This window comes from Sminthopsis crassicaudata, chromosome 2, assembly GCF_048593235.1.
Source record: "Sminthopsis crassicaudata isolate SCR6 chromosome 2, ASM4859323v1, whole genome shotgun sequence".
In the NCBI taxonomy this organism is placed as follows: Eukaryota; Metazoa; Chordata; class Mammalia; order Dasyuromorphia; family Dasyuridae; genus Sminthopsis; species Sminthopsis crassicaudata.
The window spans coordinates 52,845,114-52,860,675 of NC_133618.1; the positions used below are offsets into that span (position 1 = coordinate 52,845,114).

General features: G+C 36.2%; 1 non-coding gene across 1 annotated transcript; it reads left to right on the forward strand.

Moving 5' to 3' along the window:
• Window positions 1-14,456: 14,456 nt before the first annotated feature.
• LOC141559175 (U6 spliceosomal RNA) lies at window positions 14,457-14,560 on the forward strand. The gene has a single exon (XR_012487258.1). It is a non-coding gene; the product is annotated as a U6 spliceosomal RNA (small nuclear RNA).
• The last annotated feature ends 1,002 nt before the right edge of the window (window positions 14,561-15,562 follow it).

Here is a 15,562-nt window from a genome sequence, read left to right on the forward strand (position 1 = left end):
AAACAGGATGTTCTACAGTGCATAGGGCTTGATTGGAACCAAATGTGCTCTTAGGGGCTGTCTCCAAAGTACCCATAACAACTATATGAGGCTTAGTCCTGTGATTGCTGCCTCAGGTCAGGTATGACACTTCTGCTGTACTAGTGGGTGACATTCAAAATCTTTCCCAACTCAAGATGGAAAAGCAGAGCCAATGGGTGGATTTCCTCAGAATTCCTTCTCATGCCTTCCTTTTTCCTATATTTTTTTCATCAGAAAGTTGTCAATACAAGGACATCTTAACAGGACAGGGAAAAGTTTTGGATTTGGAGCCACATCCCAACACATTTCTTTACAAATCTTTATCTGGATTGTTGCAAAGACCACAGCTATGCTAGTATTTCCTTATCTGTAAAATGAAGAGGATGAATGTGTTGACCTCTAAAGTCCTTTACAACTCTGAATACACACTCTTATAATTCTATCCTTACCTCTTCCAACTAGTCCAAAGCTAAAATTCCCATGTCTCATTCACTGTTTCTGACAACTCCAGTTTTATTTGTTTATAAGTCATTGTCATTATATCTCACATCATTATAGATTCTTATAGTCAATGAACTATGAGGGATAAATAATTTAATTCCATAAGCTGTCATATATATCTAATTCCACCATGATAAGGTACAATTCTAACCTTTGTGGACAGAAAGATTATATTTAATAATATAAATATAAGCATATATATAAATAAAAAGATTTATATTTATATTCTTCTCTTTTAGAATGTAATAGATTGTAATCTCTTTGAAGGCAATCTCTTTTTTGTCTTGATAACTCCAGAGACTTCTTAGTACATAGCACATAACAGACCTTTAAGATATTTTTAAATTAGCGATTGGTAAAGGGAGGGCTATAACTCTTCAGAGTTTACAAAACATTTTTCCCTTAAGATCCTAAAGAGGTAGGTAGGGCAAGGATTAGTATTCCCCTTTGACATATGAAGGAATAGTCTCAAAAAAGTTAAGTGATTTGTGTATGAGAATGTATTCTGATGGAAATGGATATCTTCAACAAAGAGAAGATCTAATTCAGTTCCAATTGATCAATGATGGACAGAATCAGCTACACCCAGAGAAGGAACACTGGGAAATGAATATAAACTGTTTGCATTTTTGTTTTTTTTCTCAGGTTATTTTTACCTTCTGAATCCAATTCTTCCTGTGCAACAAGAAATTCGGTTCAACACACATATTGTATCTAGGATATATTATAACATATTTAACATGTATGGGACTGCCTGCCATCTAGGGGAAGGGGTAGTGGGAAGGAAGGGAAAATTCGGAACAGAAGTGAGTACAAGGGATAGTGTAAAAAATTACCCATGCATATGTACTGTCAAAAAATTATAATTATAAAATTAATAAAACAATTTTTAAAAATGTTCAGACCTGAACCTTAGGTTACACAATTTTCTGGGAGAGTGAATTGGCAGTGTGAAATGCTAATATAATACATAGTTTGTTGGGAAAAAAAATTAAGTGATTTGACCCAAACTGCAAATGGGCCTTGAAATTGGATCTCTTGAATCCAAGCTTCTATATAGTATACAAGAGTACACATGCCTCCTTCTCTCTATAACCTGGTCACACCCTGATAAACCATCTGTGCAGATGGACTGAACCAGATTGAGAGTAATCAATGGTCCATAAACCAACCCATCAGTGAGTAAAGAGAGTTGCCTAACCCAAGCATGTGAAGACTGGCAGAATGGGTAGATTAAAATAATTTGTTCCAATAGCGATGAAGGTGGCCGAAGCAGACACTATGGAACACTTAGAGCTTGTTTAGACATCAAAGATGAGTCAAAATCATCCAATGCATCCTAGGTTATTGCTAGTTGACTTGCTATTAGACTTAAGCTACTTGGAAAGAGAGAATGAGGCTGATAATTTTGTGCAACTTGCCTTTTTTAAGTTAAATTCATGGCAAGCCAATGGCTTTCTTCCAAAAATGAAGGACAAATAGCAAAAGCCTGGTATGGATGACAAGGCATGATTTAGATGACTATAATTACTTGCAATTATAGTCATTAGGGAGGTAGCGATAGTGGAAAGAGTGCTGTTTTTGGAAACAGACCTTAGTCCTAGACCTGGTCTGTCAATTATTCTCTATGCAAATCTTGTTGTGTGAAAAAGGATTGGATCTGAAGTCAAAAGATCTGTGTTCAAATCTGAGTTCTGTTACTATTTGTGTGATTTTGGACATTACTTAACCTCTCACTTTAGCTCTATCTTCTTTAAAAGGAGGGATTGGATAGTTGTGTTATTCAGTCATAGCTGACTCTTCATAATACCATTCAAGTGTTTTTGTTTTTTGCTAAACTACTGGAGTGGTTTGTCATTTCTTTTTCTACTCATTGTACAGATGAACAAACTGAGGCAAACAGGATTAAGTGATTTGCCCAGGCTCACACAGTAAGTGCCTGAAACCATATTTGAACTCCAGAAGGTGAGTCTTTTTCCTCCAGACCCTACACTTTATCTGCTGTGCCATCTAGCTGCCCAAGGGGTTGGACTAGATGGTATCTAAAGTCCCATTTATGATTCTTAGAGTTAAGTGCTACTTATATGCCTCAAAGGGCTATTAGGAAGATGAGATAATAATACATTATGTGTTTTATGAATGCCAAAGTACTGAATAAATATGAATTGTAATATTTTGAAGACAGTATGAGAAAGTGCAAAAAGAGGGAAGTTGGAGCTTGTGAAATATACTTTTAAAAATGCAAAATGAGAACACCTTGAGTTGGGAATAGTTATATATCTTGGGATACATATCTTGGGGCACAACCTGTTAGTGAGAGACATAGATTAATCAGGAGATTAGATTTCAAATCGGAAGCGACCATAGAAGAATCTAGTCCAATCTTTCATTTCATATCTGTATCCAGGTTCATCCAGCTCATAAATGTCTCAGATCCAGTCTTCTGATATAATATGGAAATGAAGATAGAGGCCTCCAGCTGGAATGGATAGAATTAGGGAGGTTTCATGGAGGAAGGGGAATTTGAGCTGATCCACAAGCATTCAATTCAATTATGACTTTTAGAAAGTCAACAGGTTAATTAACTTCCAATTCAACTTTACAGTTTCCTTATTCCAAAGTAAGTCAATAGTCTTTCTATCCTAAGGCAACTAACTTAAAACTAGAATTTCAGAATACCAGAGCTAAAGGAGATTTTGGAGGTAATTCATCTTAGAGGCCATTCAATCCACATCTCATCCTCACCATTTTATTTTATGGAGGATGAAGGTGAGATCCCAAGATACAAGCCCAACTGAGTTCACATGAGCTTTGAGTGATAGGAGAATTTGAGGGGCAGCTAGTCATGCAGTGGATAGAGCACTGGTCCTGGAGTCAGGAGGACCTGAGTCCAAATATGGTTTCAGACACTTACTAGCTGTTACTAGCAATTCTGATTGCTTTTGAAAAAAAAAAAAAAGGATTTGAATTCTTATGTTTTGACTCCTGATCTAGTTTTATTTTGTGATAGAGATAACAACAATGACAATAGCATAGCAGTGGTAACAACCAATTGGAAGAGAACAAATTATAAAATTTTTCAATGTGAGCATTTACCCCTCAAAAAGTGACAAACATTTCAAACATTACAAATCATGGATTGATTTATTGCTTTGTTGGTTGTCTAGACTTCAGAAATTAATGGACAAAAGGCTACAATGTAGATTAAACTTAAAAAAATATATTGTACCTAATTTCTTTTTCTTCAGAGAGTTTATCACTAAATACTTCCCAGCATGTAGTCATTTTACAGTCTGGTAAAGCACATGGACCTCTTCTCAGAATCATGTTTTTAAATAAATAAAACAAAATGAATAAGAATTATAAAGGGAGCTAATTATATCGATTTGCTGCTTACAAAACATAAAGTTTCTGTTTTACAAACTCTTGAAATCTATCTATGGATAAACTGTTGGGATTCTGCACCAAAGGTTAAGAATACTTGCTCCAAATGATCTCCAACTCTTGTGGCTCTAAATTCTAGAATCCCATGATAATAAGCCCCATACTCTTTTTACTATACATTCTTATTTGATTTAGTAAATATTGGTACTACCAGATATTTACTGATGGGAATTCTCTGTGTGACCAGATTTAAGTAATGATCGGAAGTAAGAATGTGTTTTCTCACGATTGATATAAGCAGGGTCTACAGGAAAGTAATGAAGTGTCTTCAGAAATGATAGTATTGGAAAAGGAGGCAGAGAGTACTGTGGGTGGGGGTGTGTTTATTTGTAGGAGGGGTAGGGTGTCGATCTTAAGAACTAAATTTTTTTTTTTTTTTATGAGAGTGATCTGTAATAATTTAACCACCACCAAAACACTGCCTTCATTTGTTCCTACCTGGGAAGCCAAGGCCAGAAAGGAAATCTGGCATCGGGTCCAAAGAATTAAGAGACTGCAGTAGAACAGAATAGTCAGGATATTTCAGAGCTATGGGCCTTCCCTTGATAATGCCCCCACCTGGGTCTCCCAAATGTCACATCTGGGAACGATTATCAGATCGGCAGGCTCTGGTTGACCCTGCCTGCCAGAGCACAGGCGGTGTGGGCCTGGGTCTGGGATATGGAAGGTTGAGGGGGAAAGGCCATGTCACATGTGAACAATGTGGAAAGTTTTGATGGGGGAATGTGCTGGAAAGCAAACCAACCTCAGAGAAAAGGCCAGCTGCTACTGGTGCCTCAGATCTGCTTCTAAGAGGAGAAATAGCAGCTAATGCTTCTCTTTTGTTGTCACGATAATCTTGTAGGGGATTTATTGCAGGAGCTCTGTTTAGTGCCTGCTCAGGCCGTGGAACACCTGAGGGTGAGTTCTCCACTTGAGAAAGAAGGAACCTTAAGAATAAAGATTTAAAGCTAAAAAAAGATTTTAAAACTAATAGCAACATCTATTTAGAACCAGAAAAGAATAGAAGTAATCTTAGAAGTCATCAAGTTCAATCTTCCCATTTTACAATGAGAAAACTGAATCCCAAAGATAGCAAATGACTTGCTCATGTTCATATCTATAATAACCTGATTTATCTAATATTTTCTCCAAAATATCAGAATACCTCTTGTTATCAAATCTAAACCATCTTACTTAAGGTGATCACATAAGAAAAGGATTTGCCAAGGATAACTGAAAGTTAATGATTGACAGACCAAAGGACTAAAATCCAGCCCTCCAATCCAGTGCTTGGTCAACCAAACCATGCTCTTGATGATCAATGGAAAATGTGGAGGAATAAGGTTAAATCTTGAAAATGATCTAGAAATCAGAAAGGTGAGTTATTTTCTAAGTGAGTTAAATGTTGAAAAATAGATGAAGTTATATTTCTGGAGAAGAATTTAGAGAATGTTTTAAAAAACACCTGAAATTGAAAACCTTATCAGGAGGGATTTAATCTCCTGAGTGGTTTCCTTCTTAGATCTCTTCCTATTTAGGCAAAGTTTTACTCCATTCCATTCCACATGTATTAAAGCATCAACTACATGTCAAGCATTATCATAGATATTAGTAGAGATAAAAAGACAATACAAGATGTTTTCCATCCTCAAGGGGCTTGCGTTTTACTAGGAAGGAAGAAACAATCATTTATTAACCATCTACTATGTAGCATGATATTTGGGGAAGATTAGTACCTCTTATGTGAGAGCTTACTGAGCCCTTATCAGGGCTGTCATCCACCTTTAGTGTCACCATCTAATTCTCACCTGTGGCTCCAAGAAGTGGTAGCATGTGCACTGATAATAACCCGCTAAAATCACTTCACAGATAGGCTAGCCCAGAGTATAACTGAATTGCCTCAAAGCCATCAGTGAATTAGGAGAGGTCTACCTTAAGCATGTGAAGAATTCCCCAGCTAATTTTATGCTAATTTTGGCTGATAATTAACAGGAAACAGACATTCTCTACCAACCAGTACCACATCATCCATGCTTGGAACCATTGGTTATAGCAAATGGAGAAATTTTGGATGTTGTGGGTGAGTTCACTCACCTTGGCAATATTCTTTCTGAGAGTGTACACAAAGGTGATGAGGTAATGACATATAAATTGTCAGAGCTAGCTCAGTGTTTGGGAGGATCCCAAGGAAAGTGTGAGAGAGAAGAAATATTGGGCTGTCTGCTAAACTGAATGTCTATAGAGACATTGTGCTGAGCTCATCATTATACGTCTGTGAAAACTTGACAGTATACCAACACAATGCCAGGAAACTGAATCACCTCCATTTGAAATGTCTTAAGAAGATTCTGAAGATCAAGAAAAATATCAGACACTGAGATCCTTTCTTGTCCTGAACTGCCAAACATTTAGAGAACAACTTCAAAGTGTTGGCCATATTGTTCTTGATATACTGGCCATTGTACTTGGCCATACTGATCTTGACCCCATTATAGTGAAGTCATTTTGATCCTCTTTAAACATACAGGAAAACAACCACGCTGATGATTTGTCAAGTATTATGCTAGGAATTAGAGGCAATAGCAAGATAATTCCTGTTCTCAAAGAACTGAAATGATTGAAGGAAGAAAGGGAGGTAGGGAGGGAGGAAGGAAAAGAGGGAAACAAGGGAAAAAAAGGAATGAAGAAAACAACCATTAATTACCTACTACTATGATTAAGCTCTAAATTGATCTCACAATACTCCTGGAAGAAAGCTGTTATTATTATTCCCATTTTATAATTGAGGAAACTGATACAGATAGAAGTTAAGGGAATTGTCCAGGATCATATCCCCATAAGAGTCTGAGGCTGGGTTTGAACTTGAGTCTTCTTGATTCTAAGCTTAATGCTCTATTCCCCCTGACCCCTCTAGGTTACTTTTAAGTGCAGTGACATACACACACCCATGCACACACACACATATAAACACACATATATAGACATAAATAATACATATATGAATATATGTGTATGTGCATGGGCATATGTATATATATACACACACACATACACACATATATATGTAGGGGTGTGTATATATGTATATATATATATGTATATGTATATTATGAATTCCCTCTATAAATACAAATTTCTCTCTCTGTCTCTTTCTCTGTCTTCTCTGTCTCTTCCTCTTCATACATCATGGGATGATTATGAAAAAATTATCTGACTATCTTTAGAATACTATAGCTATGTTTATGATTTTACTTAGTGATAGGTAGATCTGACAATGCTGGTTGTGTGGCAGTGGACAAGTAGCTACTCCTCTAAGAGCCCCAGTCAACTCTCTAAGTCTACACATTATCAAAGAGTTTCAACACTACACTGGTGTAGTTTCTCAATCAGATCCCAGCTTTCTAAATTATGGTTTCCCATATGGGGTCTGGTAACTGAATATGGATTTTGTGAAATTATGATTTATTATCAACAAATGTTTGATTTATACGCCTATTTTAAATACCTATGTGCCCAAGGTCACGTAAAAAGTTTCCCATTAATCTGGATATGTTTGCATTTATTTTTTTCTTTAAATACTCATATAGACTCACTAGCATTCTATTTTATGTATATTCATGCCTGATGGCTATTTATAAACATATGATTGTTATGAAAATATTATATAGTTAATTATGTAATTAAATACAGATTAAGCAAAGACATAATTAAATATATGCTTAATAATAAATGCTTGTTGATTGTGAGGGATAGAAAGTCCTATCCAAAAATGACGACTCATGATCACTCATAGAAAAGCAGAATTATTTATTAGTATCTCGAGAAGCGGACCATCCTGGTCTGTGAGCCAGATTCACAGCAGGAGAGAGCCACTCCCTTAAAGATGCTCATGACTTTTATACATTTCAGACAAAGAACCTTCAAAATCCCACCCTCCATAGTTTGTGATTGGTCATATTTGGTCAGTGGAATGCAGCTGGCAATGTGATTTATAGCTTCTTCGGCCAAGTATAGGTTAATCCCTATTTGGGCAAAGGAATGCAGCCTAGGCCCTTCACGTGACTGGGGCCTATAGGCCTGATTTTACATTAGCTAGCAGTCTCTGATCAATATGTGCTTAATCTGTAAGTTCTTCACCATACCTTACTCCACACAACGATTGACTCATTCATTTGTAGAAAAGCATTTTGAATAAGTATAAACTTAATTAAGATAGTATTTTCCAAACAATGGAGACAATGGTGACAAAACTAATGTAGATCTGATTTCTTTTATTCCTTAATCAGAGATGAGCTCCAAAGGAATCTACATTTTCTGTTCAAATTTTATGTTCAAATCAAACAAACTCATCTTTGGAGAGCTATAGGGCTGGCTCATTCTATGGAGAGAAATTAAATATTTTTCATCTGCAAGCATTACAGAATATTAGAAACTTCTCATTTCACTGACAAAGAAACTGAGGTTTCAAGTATTTAAAATCACCCATTAGCAAGAGCAGGGCAAAGATTAGATACCAGTATATGTTCTATTCTACTACATGTATTTCTAAGCTATGAATCACAAAGGGGGAAACTGAGATTTTGCTCAAAAAATATATATATTTTTTGAGATTTATAATTTTATTTAGGGGGACTCATGGTGAGTTTCTTTTTTTAGATATGATACGGCATAATATGTTAGCCACTTACATAATAAAAAGGCAGCACTAAAATAAAGCAGTTGTGGGGTCGCAGATTTACCAGTTAATAAACAAATTTTTATTAAGCACCTCTTATGTGCCAGACACTGTACTAAGTGTAGGAGATACAAATACAAAAATTGAACCAATGCTTAGTCTAGAGAGGCTTACATTCAAATGCCCAGTAAATTAAAATACTTCTGTGCTGAGTTTGAGAATGACATTTGGAGAAGATCTCTTAACTTTCAGTTAGTTTCTAATTAATCAGAACAGGCAAAGAGGGGAAATTCAAAATAGGGTGGGTTGGGGCTGATTTAATCCCTCCCTCCCTCCCTCCCTCCCTCCCTCCCTCCCTCCTTTCCTTCCTTCCTTCCTTCCTTCCTTCCTTCCTTCCTTCCTTCCTTCCTTCCTTCCTTCCTTCCTTCCTTCCTTCCTTCCTTCCTTCCTTCCTTCCTTCCTTCCTTCCTTCCTTCCTTCCTTCCTTCCTTCCTTCCTTCCTTCCTTCCTGTTTTCTTACTTTCCTTCTCTAGCTCTAGAGGAGGAGCAGAGACAACATGCAGGAAATTTGGTTATCATATGTTGGCTGCTGCTCCACATGAGCAACTGTGGCCTGGCTCTCTAAAGGATGCCCACATTACAGCCACAATCAAATTGAAAAGTTAGGCCCTAGGGCAACATTAAGATCATGTGCTTAGGGAGTAAGTAAATTTTGTCCCTTAATTCTAGGAACAGAACAATCTATTAAAAACCAAACAGGTACCATGGACAGAGTATTAGGCAAGCCGATGTAGTTGGGAGATTAATGATTGTCCTCTCATTTGAACAAATGCTTGGGAACCCATGTGGTAGATTATCTTCTCTCCGCTCCTTTGGGAAGGGCTTAGAATGGCAGGAATGTTAATGGCTTTTTAAGACTGAAGATTTTTTCCTTTGAATGTAGCTAAGTCTTTCAGATAAACATCATTGAAAAAAGAAAAAAAAAAAAAAAGGTTTTGGATTTGGAATGCCATCTTTCCTGTCTGGCATAACCACAGCTTAAATGCATACAATCCTAAAGAAGAGTCAGTAATCACTGAATTAAACATACTTATGTGACCCTTCAAACTGTAAACATAATCCATTTGAAAGGCTGGGTTCCTATTTCACCCAGATTTAGAATGCAAATCTAGACAGGGCTATTAGTATCAATGCTGCACTGTGCTTGAATCCTCAGTGACTATTCCCCTTCATTGATATTGAGAAGAAATTAATGTTTTTTTTTTCTCTCTGAGAAGATGACTTGGCTTTCCTTAGCCAAGTTTTGAATCCATATAATTTCTCAGGCTTTGGGGGTTGGAATCCAATTTGAAGCTTTGGAATCAGAGCCAAGATTTCCCCTTTCTTTAGCATTGTCATTAAGTAACTTCCTGGGTCAAAGGCAAGGTTTTGCAAATATCTCTCTTAGTTCCCACTATGGTCTGACAATTGAACATTTTTGATGACTTAAGTGTAAATGAATTGGACGTTGAGATTAAATTTCCCTTGAAAAGCAAAAGAGTTTAACATTTAAAGCAGGGGGTGGAAATCCTTGGCTAAAATCATCAGTGGGTTTGGCTAGTCCCAAAATCTTTTTATTGTTTCTGTTTCTGTCTCTATCTCTGTCTCTCTCTGTCTCTGTCTTTCTCCCTTTCTCTGTCTATCTCTCTGTGTCTCTTTCTGACAATTTCACAAAACCCACAATAGGGGTGGGTCAGAACAGAGGACAGAGTTACTTGGCTCCTCAGATCTTTTAACATTCATCAGCAAACATAGGCTAAGTTCCACTGATTTAAAATAAGAAAGGAAGAAAGCAAGGAAGGAAAGGAAGCAGAGAGAAAGGAAAGAACATAAGAAAGAGAAAGAAAAAAAGAAACAGAAAGAAACAGAAAAGAGGAAAGAAAGGAAGAAGGAAGCAAAGAAAAAAAGACACAGGGGAAAGAAAGAGAAAGAAAAAAAAGAGAAAAGGAAGTATATAAGAAAAAATGACAAAAAGGGAGAGAAAAAAGAAAGGAAAAAAGAAAAAGAAGAAAAACATTGCATAGGCTAAACCTCTCTAGTTTAAAATATGAAAAAGAAGTAATCCAAAATAATTTGACAAGCACAGTTGGACTACTCTTCAAAACCATAATGGAAGAATTTAGCAGTTCTTTCATTCCTCAGTGCTAATGAAGAAAAAAGGAGGGACTTGGAATTGGGGAAATGGATGTTCTTCTCTTTCTGTTCCACCTCGTCCAAGGACTAGTTAGATGGTTTCAGAAGAGTGAGATAAGTTTGAATGAAAGCTAAGGAGTGATTCTTAGATGGCTAAGATGGCAGTCCCCCAACTCTTCTGCTTTCTTTTTCTGTAAGAGTATGAACCCATGAATCTGAGAAATGCCTATGTTGTTTCTTTTTTGCAGACTCACAAACTCAGTGGCATTCTTTTGCCTCTGTATTCATGGCTTAATGAATCAAAAATTAGCAAATGCAGCTTAGACTGGCAAGTATAGGCAGGATGTCTAGGTAAAAAGAGAAAGATAAGCCTTATTTTTTCAGGAACAGATCCACCCAAACTAAAACGTAGCCATTGATTTTACAAAAAGATAAGAGGAAGTGTAATTAAATGCTTGTTGGTGATTCCATGCTTTCTGTTGCAGATGGAATCAAGAAACTTATCATTATGAAAACAGTTCCTAATCCCACTGGACAAAGTACCTTCTAGAGTTCTATCTAGCAGGTAGAAGTTTCTATATTCAGTCAGTTCCTTGTCAGACTCACACTAAGCAGAAAGTGGTTTTGGGGAGCTGCAGAATGTCAGCCACTGGCTTGCAGGAAAAGATGATTTTCTTTTTAGTCAATGTGACTAAAAATTCAAATAGACAGGACTTTCCACATGAAAAATTTGTGGGAATTCAAGCAAAATAACAACAGAATTTAAATCAAATGTAGAATTTTGTTTTGCTTCAGAAGTGGTGAAGATATGGAAAGGAAAAATAAATTGGTTTTCTTATAATAAAAGAAAATCAACCAATTTGCTATAATGACTATTATTATACAGCACTTTGACATTTCCAAATTATTTTACATACATTATCCCATTTGACATTCACAACAACCCTTTGAGGTCGATGCTATTATTATCCTCCTTTATAGATGAATAAGCTGGGGCATTCCTGGCATTTTATGTCCTTTTCAGAGGATTGGAGAGGTGAAATTATTTGTATGGAGTCACACAATTAGTCAATGTCTAAGGTAGGTGTTAAACTTGTATGTAATATTTGATTCACTTATGCCTTTAAGCTCCTTCAGTGTAGGGGGCAGTCAAGCTTCTCTCCCCCTAATTCAATTAACTCTGTTTTTATTTATTGAGAAAGGGAAGAGCATTGTGGAGCAGGATGAATCATTCTTTAGTTTGAGCTCTCATGTTCCAGAGACAGGCAATGCCCTTAAATGCCAGCTTTAGCTCTGGCTCTGATTCTATTGGGGATTTTGAGATTTGACAACTTGTCTTTCTGAAAGTGCAGCTGATTGCCTGGGTATCTATTGAATTGGTCTTGTTATGTCTTGTTTTGTTTTGAATATATTTAATAATTACCAACCCATTAAAACTCCCTACAAATATTAGCTCTCAAGAAGTCAATTAATAATAGAAAGACTGTGATTTCACCACCCTCAATAAAAACACGAAACTCGTGCTATTTGCATTTCAATTAAAATAATTGTTATGTTATTTTGGAGTTTTGGAGTATTTATTATAATAATAAACTTCTTAAATATTCCAGTGGTTCTTTGAGCTCAGCAAATGTGGGTTTTCCCATGACTGATGCTGTGGGATTCTTGCCCATATCCCCCATTGATTCTCTACAGGTGTTCAACTCAGTGTGCTAGAGGTCTTCCTTGAGGTGTTTTAACATTCTATGAGTAACAAGTACAGCACTAGTCTGTTCAAATGTTATTCTTTGCTCATGTTTACATGACTTTACATGTCCATGTTTACATACTTTCATTTCTAGTCATACATTCCCTGGATGACCTCTCTCTCTGTGTCTCTTTCTTGTCTCTCTCTCTGTGTATGGGTGTTTCTCTCTATCTCTATCTCCCCTTTCTGTTTCTCTGTCTGTCTGTCTCTTTCTGACTCTGTCTCTCTTTCCCTCTGTCTCTATTTTCCCTTTTTGTTTCTCCCTCTGCCTGTCTTATATCTTTCTCTATGTCTCTCTCTCTATCTCTGTCTCTCTGTGTGTCTATCTTTTTTATCTCTGTCACTATCTCTGTCTCTCCCTCTGTATGTGTATCTCTGTCTCTTGTCTCTCTGTCTCCAGCTCTTTTTCTCTGTATATATCTGTCTCTCTCTGTCTCTGTTCCTCTCTGTTTTAGTCTCTGTCTCTATCTTTCTCTGTCTGTCTTGCTCTCTGTCTCTATTTATGTCTCTGTGTCTCTGTCTCTGTCTCTCTGTCACATACACATACACATTCATGCACATCTTATTCCATTTATTACCCATCCATAGGTATACATATAGAATAACAAATTTTCTCAGCATCAGAAGTTTGGCCAACAGATGATCATTCAATCATCAACAAGGATATATTAAACAGGCACATATATGCCATATCAGCTCTGAAAATATGAAGGCAAAATTAAATAGACCTTGCCTTCAGGGAGTTTACATTCTATCATGCCTTCTAGTTGAAGTTTTCTCATTATCATTGAGGTAGTAAGTGTCAAAATCAGGATTTGATTCTCTAGCTGCTTCTCACTCCAGCTCTATTGTTTTACTTTATGATACCACATTGTCTATCTCCTTCTGATTCTTTCTTCAATTTATGCAACGCAATGTTGCCATTTAAAAATTCAATTAAACAATGCAATAAATGTATTAAGTTGTATTATTATTATTATTATTATTGGTCATAAGAACCTATAAAAAGTGTTTAAGACACAGAAGGCTCTTGATATTTATTGGTTAAGGAAATGACTACAATGATAGAAAGGTAGATACTTAGTGTTATTTCGAGACTATGGATATATCAGCCCAGGTTCATATTTATCGTGCCTAAAAGTTGACAGTGCACTTTCCTGATACCAGTTCTGTGTATTATGTAGTAAAGACATTGATATCTCTATTCTACAGATAGGAAAATGGAGGCTTCTCTAGCATTACACAGCTAATTCAGCGTGAAATTGAGGATTTGAATTTAGGTCCCTTCTCTCTCTTTTCCCCATTACATCAAAATACTTGCTATAGAAAGAAATTCGTTGTTTCTATATGCCCTTGGTTATTTCTTTCTCTCTTTTTGGCAATATAGTAAAATGTTATTATTGTTGGTATTTGTTTTTTTAAAACTCAATTTTAATAAACATTTACCAAATATTTTCTATATGTAACATACCATGCTAGACCCTTTAGGGAAACAAAACATACTCTGCTCTCAAGGAGTTTAGATTGTAATGGAACGATATATACACAAATAAATACAGAACAATGAAAATTGAATAGGGCCAGGGTAATTTCATTTGGGGGGACATGGGAGGGCTTCAAGAAATAGCTGTTTTCTGAACTGAGTTGTAAAAGAAGGTAAGGATTTTTAGAGAACTCAGAAGGGACTGTACTGTAGGTAAGCAGAATACACATGGAATCAGGTGGTTAGTCAGTCAGTCAATAAAATTTTATTATACCAAGCACAGTGTTAAATTTTGGAAATACAAATACAAAGAAAATGAAAAATAGTTCCTGCACTCAAGGAGCTTATGTTTTAATGAGATTAGATAATACATAAAAGACAACAAAAATATCAGAGAGAAATGTGTTGGCAAAGGCAAAAATTTGTATACATTTCTTTGGCAGCACATATAATAAAGTTGGAATAGTGTAGAGAAGTTTAGCATGGCTCCTTGCACAAGGATGACATGCACATTTGTGAAATATTCCATATAAAAATGAAAATAGAGTAGAGGGGAGGGGAAGATATCCTTCTCTTGGTGGGTGGTGGGTAAAATATGGTGGAGAAGTCAGAATGAGGGCTGTAGGAAGAGTTATTTGGTTACCTCCTTCAAGGCAGAGGTTGGTTTTTTTTTGTTTTGTTTTGTTTTGTTTTGTTTGTTTTGTTTTGTTTTGTTTGTTTGTTTTTTTTTTTGTTTTGTTTTGTTTTGTTTTGTTTTGTTTTGTTTTTTGTCCTTTTGTTTTGGGTATTTCCAGCACTTAGCACAGTGCTTAGCATAAAGTAAACCAAAAAACATTTATTGATGGATTGGATTACTCTTCTAACCCACTCATGTAGCATGAGGTTAGGTCTTCAGAACAAAGCAATATCTTGCCCTTCTGGTTCCAGGGCAAGGCTGAGGAGTTAGGGTGATTCTAATGCTATATATGCAGAAGGAAATGGTCAACCACTCTAGGACCTTTGCCACAAAAATCCCATGAAGATCATGAAGAGCTGGACATGAATGAAATGATAACAAGATTATCTGATACTTGTAATTACTGTCTCAACTTCATGTAACCAATTAATATCAATATTTTAAAAGGGATATTAATCAAAAATGTTTAGAAAGAAGTTTTTAAAAATCTCCCTAGTAGATGGGAAACACTATTTCCTATACAATGTCGGTCCCTTGGGATGCGGGGCTCAAAGTTGAAGTGGTTACTATCAGTAATTTGCTCTATCATGTTCAACTATAATGGACAGTTGAGTTTTTCTTTTGCTGAAGGATACAGTGCCTTGGCTATTGGGTTGATCCAATACTGCTCTGGGTAACTAGATTCAGCTGCCAACAAATGTTAACACGGATTCCCATCAAGGGACCTTTATTTTTCCAACCTTTTTAAGTTCCAAAGACTGTCCCCAAAAAAGAAAACAATCAGAAAGCAGCCTCATCTTGAATTCAGGCTTGCCTAGGAGGTCATATGCTTAAAGGAGTCATATGAAGTCAAGCTGGAAA